At 26.2% G+C, this 20,823-nt stretch overlaps 1 long non-coding RNA gene across 1 annotated transcript in view; it reads right to left on the bottom strand.

The window, feature by feature from the left end:
• Positions 1-20,823, bottom strand: part of LOC129606916 (uncharacterized) — a 73,937-nt gene that overhangs the window by 11,394 nt on the left and 41,720 nt on the right. The window contains exon 3 of the long non-coding RNA XR_008696782.1: positions 6,837-6,976. This is a non-coding gene — a long non-coding RNA (uncharacterized LOC129606916). The remainder of the gene's footprint in view (positions 1-6,836; positions 6,977-20,823) is intronic.

Raw genomic sequence — 20,823 nt, forward strand, 5'->3', positions numbered from 1 at the left:
AAGAATGGGTAAAATTTTTATTTGCAACTTGTTGTCAAATGTCAACGGTATCCAAGATACAGGAATTTTAACGAGTTTTCACGAGTTTTCATCTGTCATCTGTGATTTGTCATCTGCCATCTGTTATCTGTAATCTGTCACCTTTCATCTGTTACCTGTCATTTGTCACCTACCATCTGTCACCTGTCATCTGTCATTTGTCATCTGTCATCTATCATCTGTCATCTGTCATCTGTCATCTGTCATCTTTCGTCTGTTATCTGTAATCTGTCATCCTGAAGGTTTTTTTCTTATAACTTCCATTCCGGAAAAGGTAGAAGCTTCGAGTGAATAATTTTTGAAAGAGCTAGTAAAAGGGTTGAAGGCAGTATATTAGTTGATTTTATATTTCATGTACTTTCGGAACACTAAGCATTCGAACTTTAGAAAAAATTAAATTTTTCCCTTATTTTATTTTTTTAGTTTTCTCTAACTAAAAAATTAAAATAAAACTGAATCACTCTGTGTATTTTTTTTTTGTTTATTTTTAATGAAAAATTGTACGTTTAATTTCTTCTTTGTTTAAGAAAATCTAAAATAAATAAAAAGAAAAAATATTCAATAGAATACAATAAAGAAAAAGAAGAAAAACTAACAAAATAATGAATGAAAATTAAAGGTTGGTAAATTATTTTTTATAGTTTATGATTGGAAAATTACAATAGTCTAATGAATTTTCTATTATATTTAACACTAAATATAATATATTAGATTGTTTATGTAATATCAAACTATATGGCACGTATATAATTTAATGAATAGTATAGAACAGCGGGTACCACACCTTAATTATAATGAATTTTTTTTTATATATTTTATTCAAATAAAGGTGAAAATTTTTTTTTTTTAGTTTTTCACAATTGTAACGATATTATAAAACTTTATTATTATTATTATTATAATTTAAAGGTTTTATGTTTCCTTTTAGACAAAAAAAGGATAATTTCTATAATTTATTGATGGAAAATATTAAAAAAAAAGAAGTCGAAGGATATACTTTCTCGATTTTTTAAAATTTAATAAGATCTTGAATAAAATTCTTTAAAAAATTTCATCCTTTTAAATATGTTGAAATTGAAATTTCTTAAAGAAATCTGGGGAAAACAACGAAGTATGAACCTTCTAATACCCCACAAATGATACAAAGTGAATCAAACTATTATTTTTGTCGCTTAGCGAGTATTCCATACAAAATTTCGCTCAGTTAGTATCGCTTACTTTGTTCAAATTTTAAGCAATTTAAAGTTAATTATTGTTCTCTTCAACAACCAAAAATCTAATTCTTCAATCTTTGTAATAAATTTCTATATATTATTCCAACCTCAACATTCACATTTTAATTTTAAATAAGAGAATATGGGTAATATTTAAAATGCATAAAAATTGTAATAAGGTACGAAAAAAAATTTTCTTATTTTTAACAATCAGACGCTAAAAATATGCGAATGAATGCCACATTTACAATTATTAGTCTTATCTATTTCATACCAACAAAATATACAAGATACTGGAAAAAGACCTCACTAAAAAATATAGATATTATGTGTACACCTCGTGTATGAAGCAAAAACAATGCAAGCATAAGTGAATATTTTATTTTAATATAACGCCAGGAAATTTTACACTCAGCGAACTATGAAAACGCTAACAGTATACTTAATAAATCTTTTTCTTGTTACTTTTAATTTATACTGGTGGTTTTTTTTAGCGTATCTTCACAATATCTTAATAATTAAAAATATTTATGTATAGATATGAATATGTGTTAAGTAGACTATATAAGTATTTATATAGAAATTAAAAAAAAAATATATTTGTTAATTTTTTTTTATAAAAGGTAAATTGTAAGTACAATAAAAGTTAATGGGAACGAGAAACTTTGACTTGAATTAAAATTCAGTTTATTAAAAAGACGAGTGTAAATAATAATAATAATAATGTTATTCAACAAGAGGTCACTAGAGGTCATATTTCAGATTAGATTAGGTGAGATGCATACGGCTTTATGAGGCCTGTTGAGGTAATCAAATCATATTTTACTTGAATCATACAATGTGATGGTTAAATAAAGTTTATATGTTTCAGTTCAGTGTGTTATTAAATTTTCAGTATACTATGGTAATTAGACTACTGTGTCTATAATTCTGGAGGACAATTTTTTTCTGTAATATGTTGTTACGGATTTGTGTAACACTGAACTCTTACGGGGATGAGCTTATATGTTTGATGTACAGCCTCAGTTTTCAGCTATGATAATTATTACATTGGACATTATTTTTATTTTTTGTAATTGAATATTAGTTTTCACAATGCTGAATGTATAGCATAGTGATCATGTCGGAGTTTGAACTAGAAACAACTTGCTTAAAGGGCCAATTCTTTACAACCACCACAGCATTGGTTAAATATTAAAATTCTAAAAATAAAAACCCAAAAATCGACTGTGATTAGCGCACCAACAAAAACAAATATTTAATTCTCATTCTTCTTTGCACATCATGTAAACCATCGGGATATTATATTCGGGATATCAGGATATCATTTCCACTTAAATGCTATTATATCTGACTATCATCACTATATCATTATCATCATCAAAATCATAATCATCGTCATAGTTTAAAAATGGTAATCATCATTGTATTTAACTTTATTTACTTTTTAAATTCATGATAAATTTTTGTAAAACAAAGAAAAAATTCAATAAAATATTGTTGTTGTGTTGATATTGGCATTGCTTATAGCGAGAATCCTTTTATATAGCAAAAATTCAACAGGTCGTACGTACTTTATACTTTTATATATGTATATAAAACTGATAATGTTATAAAATTGCAGTTGCATTTTAAAAACTGCAACATTCAGGGGTAGCAATTCATATTGCTTTCAATCGATTATATAAATTTTTTTTTGTTATACTGTCGCAATTTCTATAAATTTTTTCGAATTTTTCTGTGATTTTTTGATTTTTATTTTTATATAATTTTTGTTTTTTCGTTTAAATAAAATAAAAAGAGAAGATTTAACAATTACACGATTTTTTGTCAGAAAAATATTTTATCCTATAAATAATATTGGGTAAAAAATAAGAACAAAAGCGTAATATCGGAGCTGGGGAATCAATAAAATTAAAATTGGATAGAGTCATTTCGGAAATTTTCAAACAAGAAATTCTCTTGCAATTCACAACTAATTTAAACACTTTTTTTCATTTGTGATTTTTTTATGTTCGTATGTTTGTAACTCTATTGTAATTGTAGTAATTAATGGAATTCGTCTCTCTTACTGGCTAAGAATTAATTCGTGCCTATTCTTCGCCGAATAAGAAATGAAAATTTTTATAAAAATCGAATTATAACTTAACAAAATATGCAAGCAATTGCAACGGAGATCAACCTACGGGAAAATAATTTTTGTAACCGATAATGTTCCAAACAGTGTATATGACTTAATCGGGCTTTACACGTCGCCTTTAAGCTTCTGTCTTTTATGTTAAGATTCTCTTGTATGGAACGTCTTGCATTTACGTACACTTCAATTAAAAGCACTCATATAAATATTCTAATATGTATATTCTATGTACAATAAATGACAAAATTAAAATGCAATAAAAAATTGTGAAAAAAAAAACTTTCAATCACAGTCAAAAAAAAAAAAGGTCACGAAAAACAAAAAAAAAACATGGAAAATAGAATTTATATGGTGTGACGATTCGCACTTTTTGATATGCGGTTGCATTTATACCAATAATAACGATAATCCGGTATCGATTAAAATAATTCCACAGGCTATCGGATTTCATTCAATTGGATATCATAATAATAATCATCATCATTGTCATTGCGACTGCAGTCTTATTCATCTACGTACCTACATAATATATTTAGCATATACAAACCATGTTATATTAATGTACATACATGTGTTTGTCATTAAAATTGAATGTGCAACATACATAATATAATGCAGTGTATGTATGTTGTACGCGAAAATATGACAATAAAGGATATAGTTAATACCGAGTTAAAAATGTACATTTCACGTATGAAAAAAAAAAACATTAATGCACACAAAATTTTGTATTTTAAATCAAAAAGGCAAACCAAAAAAATGGTTCTATAATATGAAATCAATTTGTTTTGACCATTTTGGGAGTTGATTGCTTTCTGTTTTTTTGTTGTTTTTCTTTTTTTTTTGGATAATTTTACACAGTTTAATTGACGCACCAAGGGATTTAAAATTTTGATTCGAAACTGTGTATAGCTAGTGTTCTGTTATACAAAAATCATATAGTTTTAAATTTTTCATTAATCACTTGTATAATGTGTCGGGTGTACATTGTTATTTTAAAAAATAAAAATTATAGAAAATTTAAATTTTATTATTAGGTACCTATACCACTGGATTTAATAAATTCCTTTAATAGCCTCTGAAGATGAAGTATATGGAAAATACTAGTTAGTGATGTAAATAGATAAGGTATGTTAGAATATAGTGGACAATAAATGAGTTAGAATTGGGGGACAATGCACATCAACCCAATATTAGTGGCATCAATTGTGCCCTTGGACTAGGTATAGACATGGCGCCCAAAATATCTCCCAAAGGCCTATTTATTCAATAAATTCGAGTATTTTCACCCTCAGAGCCGTCTGCTGTCAAAACAGAGCTACGCAGAAACTCCCTTCTTCTGTGGATCAAAGCTTTAATCTAAAGAAGAACGTTCATGCAGGGTTCTCCTTTTCTCTACAAATCTACAAGTACCATTACCTTACAGACTCAACTTTCGAAGAGTTCCTAGAGCCCACTTAAGAGACCTGTGAAAATTCGGACTTGATTCCTGAACATCCCCATAATCCTCGTGTAACGTTTTTGGTCATAGTCACACACAAATTCTTTGCACTGTCATAACTTCGGAGAGTTTCTTTACAACTCCGACCTCCCCATTTCTATATCTTTTCTGACCTCCTTCTACGAAATAAGCTTGCAGAAAAATTCTGGTCACAGAAAGGGTATCCCTAGTACATCAACGCGTTCACTGGTTCTCTAACGTGCAGAAGCATATATACATATTATTATGTACAATGATTAATAATTTACGACCAAAATATTTGACTTTCTAATTTGATTTTTTTCCTATTTTAATATTAATATTCAAATATATTCGCTAAAGGCACTTAAATTAAATTTCAAGTGAATATTAAATTAAATTTAGTATTTAACTAAATTTAGTAATATATACATATGTATAGAATACTTACTTAAAAGGTTACTTTATTATATATGAATCGTAGACGTAGAATCTATATAGAAATTTAAATAAACTTAATTGATAATAATTATTTAAGTGATAATAATAAAGATGATATCGATCAGGAGAGCTTTATTGAAAATTTTATTACAAGTTCGTTTGTATAAATATATGTTTAGGGTTTATATAACTAGATATGTAATAATGCCAACTTATATAAGTAAATTATCCATTTTCCTTATTTTTTTCATTTCATTTTTTATTATTCACATTTTATTCTTTATTGTATAATTAAAGGATATTTTCTGTATATATAATATTTAATGTATAATTAAGGGTAATTAAATACAATAATATCGAAAATATATTATAAAATATTTTCTCTTATATATACTCGTATTTTATATTAATTTGAATTGTCAATCTAAAGATATGCAATATGAATAATTAATAATTTTTTATGTAAAACATTTATTATACGATTGCTGGTAGGCCTCATAATTCGTATAATATAATTTTCTCAATTGGGAAATTAAAATTATTATTCATTTTGTAAATTGTATACGTACACATACACACGGATATTGTGTATAACAAAAATGTATTTATATACTTATTGTATAATTTGGTATATTGGAATTGATGTAGACCTGATATTGAGTGAAAATGTGTGCTAGCTATGTAAATGTATATTAGAGCTACCAGATGCTTTGTAAAAAAAATTAAACATAGTTTGTAAGCAATTCCTATTATTTAAGCAGTATAATAGTACCTGAAAGCAGAAAAAGACATGGAAAACAGGCTTAAGAATGCAAGAGCAGCATTTGCTAGGTTATAACCGCAGAACAGCCAGATATCAGATAACAAAACGAAGAATATTTCGATTGGGTGTAAAATTTACAGTATTGAAATCTGCTTTGCATTAAATCATAATTCACCAATTATGCTGAATATTCCGACCGAAAACTATAAAGGAACTCAAAAGCAATGAGGGACTCTGATTTATAATATGCGAGTAACTTATCCATAAATAGATTCGAAGCAGAAAGATAAGATGGAATGGATACACTCTAAGAAAACCCGCAAGCAACAAAACGAAAATGATTAGAATGGGATCTACAGGGTTTAAGAAGACCCGCACTACCAAAATAATATCTGCAGCTACATTGAATTTCAAGAACAAAACTTCTAATTAATTTCTTACCAGTTTAAAATAAGCGTTAACTGGAAATCCTAATTATTTCATATATATTATTTGATACTTAATCAATAAATTATAATATTCGTATATTATGAGAAAAATTAATATTGTTATCCAATTTGTTATGTAATTATTTTGAATTACCCAATACTATGCCACGTGAATTTAAGTTTTATCAAATTAAAATCAACTTTGTTATAAAAGTTTATTCATAAATTTATTTTTTATTATTTATATAGAAAATGGTAGAGTACCACATCAATACAAATTGGTCATATTGCTATTTTTGAATAAAAATGTTTTATAAGTAAAGTTTTTTATATATAAAAATTCAACAATACTCACTTAACTGAATCCTTGAATCCAAATAATAGCAATAATAATAATATAAGTTAGGAAATAATAGGCGGAATTATTATCGGTCTTCAAAATCACCCAAAACCATTTTCATATTCAAGCTTAACAAGATGATTTATAAGGTTTTCCTGTAAATATATTATAAAAATAATTATTAATAAAAATTAATTTCTACTACAAAATTTATAACTAATTAAGCACAACTCTAAGTGTTAACTAAACTTCAATTACAGAAAATTAAACTTTTAATTGTGAATTATTGGATCCTATTGATAAAATCAAAATTCAAACGCATAATACCACTAAAATATTCAAAAAATTGATAAATTAAAAACTAAAATAAAATTGAAAGTATTTGTAAAATGTAAAAATGATGGAAAACAGTGGATTTATGAAAAACAAAAAAATTTATTTTTATTTTAGTTAATTTAGACATCTATGAGAGCCACAATAATTAATAACAGTTTTTATAGTTAAGTTATCCTTGTAACGCATAAAACGAACCAATCAAATCAAGTGAAAAGAATTAATAGTAGTTATGGGAATTTTATCAAAATCTAAATTTTTTTTCTCCTTTATTTTTGTTTTCTCTATAGAATATATTTTATTGTAAAATATATAGAGGTATATGCATGAGAGGTCAATATCTATGGTATCGCATCTCTTTTACAGTATATGATAGAATATTTAAAATAAAACCCAAAAATATTTAAAATTACTATAACCATATTTTGCAGAATCTGTGTACGAATATGTGTACATAATTGGCACAATATGCATTTCTATATTATGCACAAGTATGTGCACAATGTATGAAGGTATTTTAATAAAAAAGAAATAATAAAAAAAAACTAGCATCACAAAATTAATTGTTTGTCTGCTTTTCAAAACTTAAAATAAATAAGTAAATGAATGAATGAATGACTGAAAGTATTTTGTTTAAATAACGACGAACATTTTAATTTATAAATTTTTTTTTTTGCATACATTACGGGTCAAAAGAATTGGAGCAAAATCATTTTGACCTAAAAATTGTAGCAAATTCCATTTTTTTGTTATCCTAATGGCAAAGCACTTGTCAATTAACTTTAACACAATAGTTGGGTTTGCTATAACTTTTGATGGGCACAATAAAGTTAATTGAGTGCTAAATATAGCCCCAATCATATTTCAAATCGATTATGATTTTCAAGAGCTTTGGCAAACTAAACAAGTTCTTTGAAGAAGATTTATTGTGGCTCTCATGTTTAAATTAATTAAGGGACGGAAAAGAATCAGATGAGAATTCTCACTGGAGTCTTGTCGCGTCACTGCAGAGTTAGAGGGCACCTGGAAAGTGAAGATACTTGCAGATTCTTTAGGGAAGATAAGGAGATTTCCCTACATCTTTTGGGAGAATGTGTTACTCTCCTTGGCAGGAAAAGGGAAATAGTGAAAAGCTTTACTTTCGCACAGGGGCGGACATGCAAATTTCCGAGCCTCACAAGTTGCTCGAGCTCTTCAGGGAGGTGATCTTGAGTGGATGTTGTGGGGACATATTTTCACTCAACGGATGGTGAGGGGGGATAGGGTACAAGATTCTCTCATCCAACTACAAAATTAGAACTCAATTAAAATGAGCTTTAAAGCAAAATGTATATAAACACTTTCGACCACCATTGTATTTATTCAATTCAATCGTATTATATTTTAAAATATTATAATAGAATTTAATTTATGTATATGTATATATAGGTATATTTACATAACCTCAAATATGGTATCGTTTTTATATAAATTATATCAAAATTTTCTAATTTAAATAATTGTATACTTATGTTCCTATAATATTATGCATATACATATAAACATATGAATACAAATGAATATATGAAGGTTTTTATAGAAAAATAATGTAAACTTTGTTTAGAATTTTATAATATTGACTGTCACATCAATTGTAATTTTATAACTAATATACAATTTATATATGAAGTATAACATTATTCTATATAACGGTATTCACATATATTCCATATGAATTTATGTAATTTTCTATATTAATACTTAAAAATAATATAATTATGTACAATATACATACATATATATACACTTAAATATTGTACATATTTATTGAATTTATTATTAATTAGTATTTTACAAAATATTTTATAAATAATAAATGATTTTAAGATAATCACAAATCTAAATTCAGTTTTCATTATATTGATTAAAATGCAATATATACAATAAAACCACTTATAATATGTTATAATGTGCATACCAATATTATATACGTATGTATATACAAATTATAATATGAAATTTATATTGAATAATTGTTATAAAGGTGACATAGAATATTAGAAGGTAATCAATTAATTTTTGCGATTTTAATTTAATTTAAATTTACTATAAATGTGTATGTGTTTATATGTATGTATATTTTATATTTGAAAATAATTTAATTTTGTCATGTTTATATATTAAATTTATAAATTATTATTATTATTATTATATTATTGTGGATCAATGTATATATTGCATATATATACGAACAATTATTACATTTTATAAATTTATAATATATGGAAATATTTTATGGAAAAATTATTATTTTCAATAATTAGTTGGAAGTAAATTACGAAAAAAAAATTTAGTTGAATATGAAAATCCTTTGAAATCTTTAAAAATTTTATTAAAATTTAACTGGCCATTTAAGAGTGATGCAAAGTTGATATGTCGCGGTTTAAAATTTTCCAAAAAAATTTTAACGACTTGTCCATTTGCCAGAATTTTGATTGCAAGTAATCGAATGCTTATATGATGAGTTGTGTACTCATGCGAATCACTTGATGAATTCCAATTAAAAATATAAATAAAATTAATAAAGGACTTTAAGGCCCATGCTTTAAGTTCTCAATATTTGCAAATTATACAAAAATTTAGTTCTTAGTTTTAATATTTGCATACAATAGAATTAAAACCAACAATTTTTTATCACCAATTTTAAATCATTTCAAACTAACGCTTGTTAGGTAGAACAGAGTAAGTGCGACCGAAGATTTAGAAAAATTCCTTAAAATTTCTGGGTGTCTTCGATAATCCACCTGTAATAGTGGACATTTCGACGAACGATACATTTGTAGTAATAAGGGCAAGGGAGGGCTATTGTGCCGACTAAGTCAACCCACCTACCGATCCATAAATAAATATACTCAAGAAACATCTAAAAGTCTATATATACAACCATTATATTAGTGATATACGAATGCATTACTTAAAAATATGCATTTATTCATAATACACTCTAAGTATATATAACATAAAAGTACAAGTGGCGGCATCTGACTTTATTGCAAAACATTATAATAAAATAATAAATAATATGAGAGGGAGCAATTTAAGGAAAGAAAGTTCGTTGTTTTCTAATTTTGCTTTCAACTTTTTCCATATATTTTACAAAAACATCAAAAAACAAAAAAAAAGGAAAGAAAAAGACATCAAAGAGAAAATTTGATGAAACTTAAAAACAAAAAAAAAATTCTTTGAGAATATTTTTATGTACCATTTATATAAGCATGTATGTTTGTAATATATGTAAAACAAAGTCTACCTACATATGTATTCATATATATGCGCTCGTATAAATGCACTAACATGGATTATGAATGCTGCAAGGGAGATAACGTATCTCTTTACAATGCATTAGTAAGAGCTTGAAATTTATCCTTGAACCTTGTTCTCTTCTTTTCAAAAACTCTGTCGGATGGTGACGATCTGAAATCTGTCGAAATCTGCCGAAGGAATTGCGATATTCGTCTTCAACTGACAAACATTTGGCTCTTTTCTCTCCAGTCTGTTCCAATTCTAGGTGAGTCTAATCCTTGTTCTATAATGCTAACGTAACTTTAACAAACCTTAAACGTTCATTTTTCAAAGTATGAACATTTGCAGCATTGTCAATCCAGTTTCTACTTTTCCCTGTCCTGAAAAACCTTGACATTGCCCTTTAATTAGCAGCTTAGTTCCCATGTAAATAGATGTTGGAAAACCCTTCTTTTATCGAAAATAGTAGGAAATTTTTTATGATATATTTTCTCTTATATTACTTACTCTATGATCTCACCGAACAGTTATGCATCGAGCATATAATGCATTTTATATTTTGTGTTATTCATTATGTATAAATATTTATGTAAGATGAATTATAATAAGAAAATTTATTGTATTTTATTATTTCTTTTGATGTAATGAACAAACGAAATTTGAAAAATTTCCGAATTTTTTATGTCTCGGCGGTACGAACACCTTTAGCGTGTAGTGTGAAAATATATTTTTGTTTATTCCGAAAAGGTTCAATGGTCTACGTACTTAAGAGCTACTATATTATGTGTTCCGAAGATCATCTTGTTGTTTGTTTTATAATTGTGTATATTAGAAATTTTATAAAAAAGTATAATATAAGAATGTGTACATAAAATACAAAAATAAGTGACGAATTTCAGTAATATTCGTCATTTCTTGCAAAATTCTATTGTGCAATTCAGTATAAAATTAATATACATGTATATGCATGTATGCCAATTTCATTAATCGGAAGGATACAAAAACAAAACACCCAAACATATTAAATTTCTTAAATATTCAATTTAATTGAAAACCCTGTCTTGTATCCGGAAGTCCTTGAAACAATAATAAATATCAAAACATATTCCTGTACAATAATCTTTTATATTTAAGATTGCTGTTTGTGTGTATGCAACTTAATAATATCCTTAAATATATAATGTCTTCTTGTTTGCCCTATACTTATAATGTATAGATATGAACGTGAAATTTCCATTTATATAATCATTTTACTCAAGGTCAAGATCAGAGGACCATATACCCCACCCAAATTGATAAAAGAAACCAAAAAATAAAATTCCAAATACAAACAAAATGAAATAAAATTTTATTTGTATGAACTGTGTGTAATCGTACACTGAAATACAAAGGGAAAACTTAAATGCAAAGGGAAGAAGAGAACTAAAAAGCAAAATACAAAAATAATGCAAAAGAAAAATTATAACTTTTAAGACGGAAGTCAAAGGAAGAAGGAAATTTTCATTCAAGACGAAAATACAAAACAAAAAATCTTTGGTTTTCTTCTTAAAATGAAAGAAATTTGTTTTTATCGCAAAAGGATATTGGCCTTTCTTGATTTTATTTTTAGATTAAGGAAAGAAGTTAAAAAATTTATTGAACTATAGAATCGTACACATAAACGCGCATATTATAGCATAATCATAAGCACAGACATAATTGATACAGTAGTAGCCAACCTTTTCAATTTAAGAAGTAGCCTTTTTAATTTAAAAATTGTGGAAAATTAGAAATAAAGGCATTGCAAAGAAATTCAGCAGAAATTGCGGAAATCGGAGAGTTCACTAGATGAGTCAATTACCGTTTGTAAAAATATTGATTAACCCATTTTGATGAATTTAACAACGAGTTGATGGACGATTAATCGACAAAAAATTTTAGATCGAAAGCAGATTTAGAATTGGAAGATTTCAATAGGTGCGGTTGTCTTATTCGTCGCCAAGTTTTATTAGTCTTATAATTTTGCTGTGGTACAAATTATTAAAAAATCTTATACCGCCCTGATAATACTCTCACACACGTCCTACCAATGAAGGAAGGTCTACGAAAAAATTTAAATCACATTTTCTTAAATTTTGTTGTGCAAAAAAAGAAAGAAACATGATTGTTAATTCCTTTAAGGATTTTGTTGAAGATTTTCTTTTGATACATGATAATAATGATTGGTATACTCCTTTTGAGGATATTTTATTTCTTTAAGATTAGAATATCATTATTATGCTAAGGAAGGATAATTTTTATGGGCTGGATTATACTTTTTTTCTTGGAATTCAGTTTTTTTTTTTCTTTTCTTTTACATTTTTGGGGTGACATAAAATTTTTCCTTGAAAATTTTCCCTTAGTTGTGGTCTTTAAATGTTATGGGGTTACACCCGAGGTCGTTGATATAATTGTGGTGGAAACTGAATGTTTATAAGTTTATTATGAAGATTTCATTTTTTTAAACCATTATCCCTTTTAAAATTCATCCTCTGATCACACTTGAATAAAATAAACACGTTGATAGGAAGAAAATCAAATTTTACTTTTTTTGCTTTCAATTGAAATTTATTTCTTAGCAAATTGAGGGATTGGAGAGGTCAAAAATTTGTTTTCCTGTTGTTCAATTGAAAAACAACAAGTATAAAATTTTATGAGTCATTTAAATATCATTTGAAAGGATTTGTAGTACGATTAAGGAGGAATTATGGAAATTTTATAAATTTTTTGAAGAAAAATATTAAGGAATGGATTTTAACTTTTTGAAGAATATTTTCATAATTTGTCATTGATTATTTGAAAATTTGAAAAAAAGTAAATTAATAGGCGTTAACTGTTGTTAATATATTTATTTAGATATCTAGGTGTGGTTTTACTTTTTAAATAACTAATTTATGTTTGAATTCTGATCTACTTTATATTTGTAGCAGTTGAACAGCATTTTAATATTAATCAACGATAATTTTATATTGGACTACAAGTTTATGAACTTGAAACTGGAATTATTAACACATTATTTATAATTATCATTCAATAGTATAAGAAGCCATATAACAACAATTGTTTGTAATAAAACTGTCACCATTACTTATGCAAGTGATAGTATAATTTGCAACTTTAATTCTTATTTTGTCCTTAAAGAAAATTAAGTGAAACAACAAGTGTATGCTAAGAGCTTCGCTCAAGGCAAAAGAGAAATTTTATTAAATCAAATAAAAATAGCATAAAGAAGACACCATAACAACTCTTTATGTCATCTCGCAAATATATGAAGCAATGTTGACATGAGAATTGACAATGCAACATAGAAATTCAGATAAAGAAAATTTTGTTAAAAATTTCGCAATATAACAATTAAAATAAAAGTGTATAACTGTATAGTATATATCTATTATACAAAATTAAGATGAGAAGCTACAGGGCATAAAGTTATTGTATTTTTAATTATAATAAAGAAATGTCTATTATCCCAAAGTGGCGGGTAATATTAAGAATAAATTTTAATTTTTTAAATTAACACCATTTTTTATTAAAAGTTTATATTGTGATTTTTGTTATTATGACCGGCTATTTTATATCAAAAAAGGTATTGTTCTCATACAAAACTTCACATATCAAGTTTGTAATATTGCATTGCATACAATAAAGGAGGTTATGTGATGGCATTAAATTTTCAATTCAGTGGAAATGCTTTCCACCTTGCTATAGGGATTTGGAGATTGTAGATTTTTAAGGGAACCGAGTGGGGCAGGAGGACCCGCCCGAGCCATCGCATCTACTTCTTATACTTATTGTAGCCGCCCCACGCTCCCACCTATAATAACCCCGCCCCAAATATGAAGCTGAAGATATCCCCAAGGGATTTGGACAGCAGTTCTCGAAGGCTTACGAAGCCCTGTCTAAAACAATTGCGACAGTGGACAGCCGTCGGTTTTATAACCGTCCCCACATAATCTGCACAGGGGGAAGCCCGATTTTCCCAGCCTATACAGGTGATACTTCACCGGGCAATACTATAATGAAGTATAAATAAACTATTTTTCGAGAGATGTCTGTCGGTCTGTGTGTCTCTGTTTATCTGCCAGTCTGTTTGTGCAAATCAGTGTCTCAAGTGCGCCTGAATCGATGCCTATTAAAGTTTATACCTGATTTTATATTGGGGATGAAAGAAGTTTTTGTAAAATATTTATTTTTGGTGATAAATTTATTAGCTTTAAAAGTCAGTCAGAATAACTTATTGTAACTAGTATGTTTCAAATTTTTTGTAATTTTATATAAAAACTTTATTTGGCAATTGAACGAAATCTAAAGCTTTTATAGGCTTTCTAAGTTACTTTGGCGTCTGATGTATAAACAATTAGCAATTGATTTAAATTCTTATTATGAAAATGTGTTTATACTTGGTATCCCCTACAAGGTATGGGGGTGGGTAATTTCTAAAATCGACAACAAAACATCTTTATGGGACGAAATTTATTTGTTTTACTCGCAATTCTATATAATTTATAATATTGTTTTGTTTTGTAAATAATAATATTATTTTTTTTACCTTTACATTAAATTGGTTTATTTTTTCTCAATAATTTTCTGAAAAATAAAATATTTAAAAAAAATAAATTTCTTGAACCTAAATCAAAAAAGTATAATATAAAAAGTCCTAAAAACTAAAAAGAAATCGAATTTATTTACCGTAAACTAAGAAAAACAACTAAGTTAAAGTATAAAGTAAAGCAATTCGGCGCCGCTGTTAAAACTGTCAAAAAATAGAAATTAAAAATACAGAGAAAAAAATATTATAACAAAAAAAAAACAATAAAGTTATTTACTTCGTTGATTTTATATTTTATAAAAAATAAAAGTTAAAAAGAAAACAACACGTTAAAATAACAAAAACACATCAGCACACACTTACACTATAGAACAAATTTTCTTCAACAAAGTAACAGAAAAACTTTAAAAAATTTTTATCCTTAATGTCCTGTTTTTTTTTGCTATTGTTTCAAAAAAATTTTATGGTATTAGTTTTTGGTGATGTTTTTATATGTCCTGATTTATTACAATTTTATTTTGTTATCTATAAATTTTTATGATCAAAATAAAACAGAAAAACCAAAAATGTAAAAAATAAAATGTAAAAATTCAATATACTTGGTAGAAATTGTATAAAATAACAACAAATTACGAGAAAAAATATTATTCAGAATCCTTATTTATTTGTATGTATTGGTACAACAATTATAAAAGAAAATTTACTTTGCTCTAAAAGTGTTGAAGGCTTAATTACACTTAAAAATTCTTCATATTTTCAAAATTTCCCGATCCGAAGCCAAATAATGAATAAGTATTAAATATAGGCTAAACTAAAGGTCAGGCTCAAATAATGTATAAGGTTATTTTCTAATGTTAGTTTAAGAACTTGATAAGTGAAGGTCAAATCACTTTTAGAACTGAAGCAACGTTTAATACCAAATTATTATTAGAACGTTTAAATACAAAATTATTATACTAATTAATAGTGAAGAAAGGATACTGAAGATTTTTTTGATACGAAATTCTTTAACTTTATTTAAAATTTAATTTTGCAGGCTACTCTTTCGATTGTACTCTAATTTTCATGAATATTCTCAAAAACCAAAAACTCGGACTTGTACTCTATCTCCCGTGCTTTTTCTTTTGTTGAAAATTTATTATTAAATATAAAATCGAATCAATAAAGTCCAAATAATTATTAATTTATTGAGTATTTTTATATTATATAATCATTAAAATATTCTTTTCTTTTACTATAAATTATTTTTGCTCTACTAAATTTTATATTATAAAAATAATAATTATTGAACACAAAAAAAAACAAAAAAAAATTGAAAAAACGGTATTAAATCTTATAATAAAATTAAATTGAATACAATAAATCATAATTAAAATTAAAAATATTTTAATAAAAAAACAATAAGTTGAAAACAAACCAAAAGAAATTAAAAAACATTAAAATTAAATTTGTATTATACCTAAAAGAAAAGAAATGATAAAGGAATAATATATAAGAAACAACAATAAAAAAAATACAGAAACAAGAAGGGGGAAGAAATAAATTTGCATGTTTTGCAGATATATTCGAGCAATATAAAGAAAGGATAAAAGAAATTATAATATTTACAACATATTAAAGACAATATAAAATATAACATTAACGGTAACAGTAATGAGAACAATAATATTATTAATAATGAGAGCGGTGGTATAGGGAGAGAGAACGGAAACGAAGAAGGGGGAAGAACAGAAAGTGGGGTAACAGAATAAAAATCTTCGGGTTTTTTTGAAGTACGAGTATTTACAGGAAGAGCGCAAAAGAGAAAGTAATTTAAAGCGACAAAGAGTTTTGTTTTCTTCTATAATTATTTCTCCCCTTTACAATTTTTTTATTAAATTAAATACTTTTATTCTTTGAATCAAATATGTTTTTTTATAATAAAAATTCATCACTTATTCATTGCAATAATAAACTATGCCGTCTATATACATAACCTGTAAAATTTAAATTTGAATCATTTACAAATTTTTAAAATTTAAATTTCACTAATTTCACTAATTTTATGACAATTTTTTAAAATTTTTAAAAAATTTTGCAGTAATTTTGTGGTATTTTTAAAGTAATTTTTATAAACTTGATTTTTTTTTTGCACTTGTATTTTAAACAGGGTTCGGTTGATATTTACTGTTTTGTATACATACCTTCTATATCCTCTTTATATCCCGTTATACTTTGCACATTTTGTTTTTTATTTCTCATACTTCTTTTTGTTATAATAAATTTATTTTTTACTCATTATTTTTTCCCACTTAAATTATTTTGTTTGTTGCTTAAAGATAACGTTAAAATATACACGTTGCATTATATACTAGTATATACGTATAATATAAAAAAATATAAGAGTAATAATAAAATATATTTCTACTTTAATAATAATTTACTTTTATTTTTATATCATTCTAGACTATGTAATAAATTTAAGTTTAGAATTTCCCTTCCATATTTCATATTTTGTTTCATTTTTTTTTTATATCCGAAAGAATAAGCGAATAGTTTCAAAAGGTATTCAAGAGTTACCGTTTCCTATTTGTAACATTAAGAGGGAAGGGTATGTATAGGTACGTAAAAACTCATTAATTAATCCTAATTGATAAGAAACTATGCATATGAGTTTATTATTGTCTGGATACTTAGCTTCAAATGGAATACATGCTCAATTTAAAATCGAATCGAGTTTCAAAAACGGCAACTTGTTTATAAAAATAGTTTCATTAAAATTTACGAATATAAGTTTTTAAATCGCTTCTGCAATAAACACAATAAGAAATTAAAAATTTTAGAATTTCAATACTCAGAAGTGTACTCAGGATTTGCCTAATTTAGGTTTCGTGTCAATGGAAATCGCGGTGATGTACTAAAATCTGATAGCCACGCAGTTCGCTTGGTACTGATATCAGTAAATTAAAAAACCTGAGATCTAACAATGAATATAATTTTATTCGGGCTACTTGGCATAGGTAAAAAATCAAGCTTTTTACATGGTTTTTTTAACAAAAAAAAAAAAAAATTTTAATCTTAGAATTAATTCTTGCAGGTGAATACGAAAATCACTTGATAGTTGCATAATCTCTTAAAAATTGCATCGTGTCTCCAAATCCAAGCCTTCTTTTAAATGTTATAACAGAAGCAATACTCTATAGTATTGCTGAACGAAACTTCAAAAAAAACTTCTTGTTTTATGTTATTTTTTATATTATATTTTTTTTTTACATACAGTTCAGTGAAATATAAAAATAATATAAAATAATAAAGAAAAATTATATATATAAAAATATAAGAAGAAAGAGAATAATAAAAAAAAAACACAAAAAATATAATATAAAACAATAAATTTATATTATTGTCTTATATTATGGCGGCGAACATTTTATATAAGTTGGTAATCATAAACGCCATCCCACCCACGTTGGTACTACCATAAAAAGCAAAAAAAAACACAACGAGCGCTTAAATAAGAATATTAAGAAGAAAGAAAGAAGTTACAAAAAAATTATTACACAGTAAGCGTTATTTGCAATAATAAATATAAAAATTGAATGAACGTCAGTATGTATGTGGGTATGTTGTCGGTGAAGGTTTTGATAATTTGTAATAACACATATTCACATACATAATATCTTTATAAAAAATGCAAAAGAATTTAATTTTACTTAAATGAATTTCATAAAAATCAAATAAATTTTATTAAAATTTAAGAATCAAAGAAAAAGAAAGAAAAATTATTTTCGTTTTTTATTTTTTTTTTTTTGCAGTTTTTAATTTGCATTAATGCTTTTTAATATTGTAATAATATGCGTACAATTTACACGTTATTTATTATTGATAAATATTTTTGCAAACCCTCATCATTCGCAGCCAACAAAGTAACTCTTGTTTTTCGAACATAGTATGGATGTAGTAATTTTGAATTGGTATTATATAGCTATAAGCGCTAATTATGTTCACTTATATTATTCATTGGTTCGTAAAAGAACATTTTATTTTTCTTTCGTATTCTTTGCTCTCTCTTTGAATGTCTTCATTATGTCTTAATTATACAAAAGTAATTCAAACGCTATAACAATGTTTTTTTATGTTAAAATTACTATACCTATAATATTCTATGGAATGACATTGTGCAATATATTTTCTGGAATTCCGCATAATACTCGCCGACATGTTTATAAAATTCTAAAGGAATTATCGGTTATGATTTTATATTGGATGTATTTATTCTTGTAAATTAATAAAATCCAACACGTTCATGTGTTATACGTATGATTATGCGCTCTATTTCAGCTAGTTCGTCCAGAAAGTACACTTAGCGATTATTCATTCGCGATTATTCTGACTAGTTCGGTCAGAAAAATCTCATGAGTATTCTCAAATTTTTGTGTATAACACGCTATATTTTCATACTTAAAACACCAACAGTTTTTGATTGAAGATTTCAAAAATTTACGTAAAAAAACTCTATCTCTACTAGTTCAGCCAGAAAACTCTCATTAGCATTCTTAACTTTTCGTCTATCACACACTTTATTTTCATACTTAAAACACCAACATTATTTGATTGAAGATTTCGAAAATTTACGTAAAAACACTCTATCTCGACTACTTCGGCCAGAAAACACTTAAGTGCATTCTCAAATTTTTGTCTATCACACACTATATTGTCATACCTAAAACACTAACATTATTTGATTGAAGATTTCGAAAATTTACGTAAAAACACTCTACCTCTACTACTTCGGCCAGAAAACACTTAAGTGCATTCTCAAATTTTTGTCTATCACATACTATATTATCATACTTAAAACACCTACATCATTTGATTGAGCATTTCGAAAATTTACGTAAAAACACTCTATCTCTACTAGTTCGGCCAGAAAACCCTCATTAGCATTCTTAAATTTTCGTCTATCACACACTTTATTTTCATACATTCAAGTGCATTCTCAAATTTTTGGTAATCACATAATATATTTTTATACGGAAAACACCAACATTATTCGATTGAAGATTTCGAAAATTTACGTAAAAACACTCTATCTCGACTAGTTCGGCCACAAAATGCTTGAGTGCATTCTCAAATTTTTGTCTATCACACACTATATTGTCATACTTAAAACACCTACATCATTTGATTGAGCATTTCGAAAATTTACGTAAAAAAACTCTATCTCTACTAGTTCAGCCAGAAAACTCTCATTAGCATTCTTAACTTTTCGTCTATCACACACTTTATTTTCATACTTAAAACACCTACATTATTTGATTAAAGATTTCGAAAATTTATGTAAAAACACTCTATCTCTACTAGTTCGACCAGAAAAGACTTAAGTGCATTCTCAAATTTTTGTCTATCACATACTATATTGTCATACCTAAAACACCAACATTTTTTGATTGAAGATTTCGAAAATTTACGTAAAAATACTCTACCCCTACTAGTTCGGCCAGAAAACACTCATTAGCATTCTTAAATTTTCGTCTATCACACACTTTATTTTCATACTTAAAACACCTACATTAATTGATTTAAGATTTCAAAAATTTACGTAAAAACACTCTATCTCGACTAGTTCGGCCAGAAAATACTTAAGTGCATTCTCAAATTTTTGTCTATCACACACTATATTGTCATACTTAAAACACCAACATTATTTGATTGAAGATTTCGAAAATTTACGTAAAAATAGTCTACCCCTACTAGTTCGGCCAGAAAAGAATTGAGTGGATTCTGAAATTTTTGCTTATCTCATAATATATTTTCATATATAAAACACCAGCATTTTTT

This window comes from Condylostylus longicornis, unplaced genomic scaffold (assembly GCF_029603195.1).
Source record: "Condylostylus longicornis isolate FDR11 unplaced genomic scaffold, ASM2960319v2 ptg000022l, whole genome shotgun sequence".
In the NCBI taxonomy this organism is placed as follows: Eukaryota; Metazoa; Arthropoda; class Insecta; order Diptera; family Dolichopodidae; genus Condylostylus; species Condylostylus longicornis.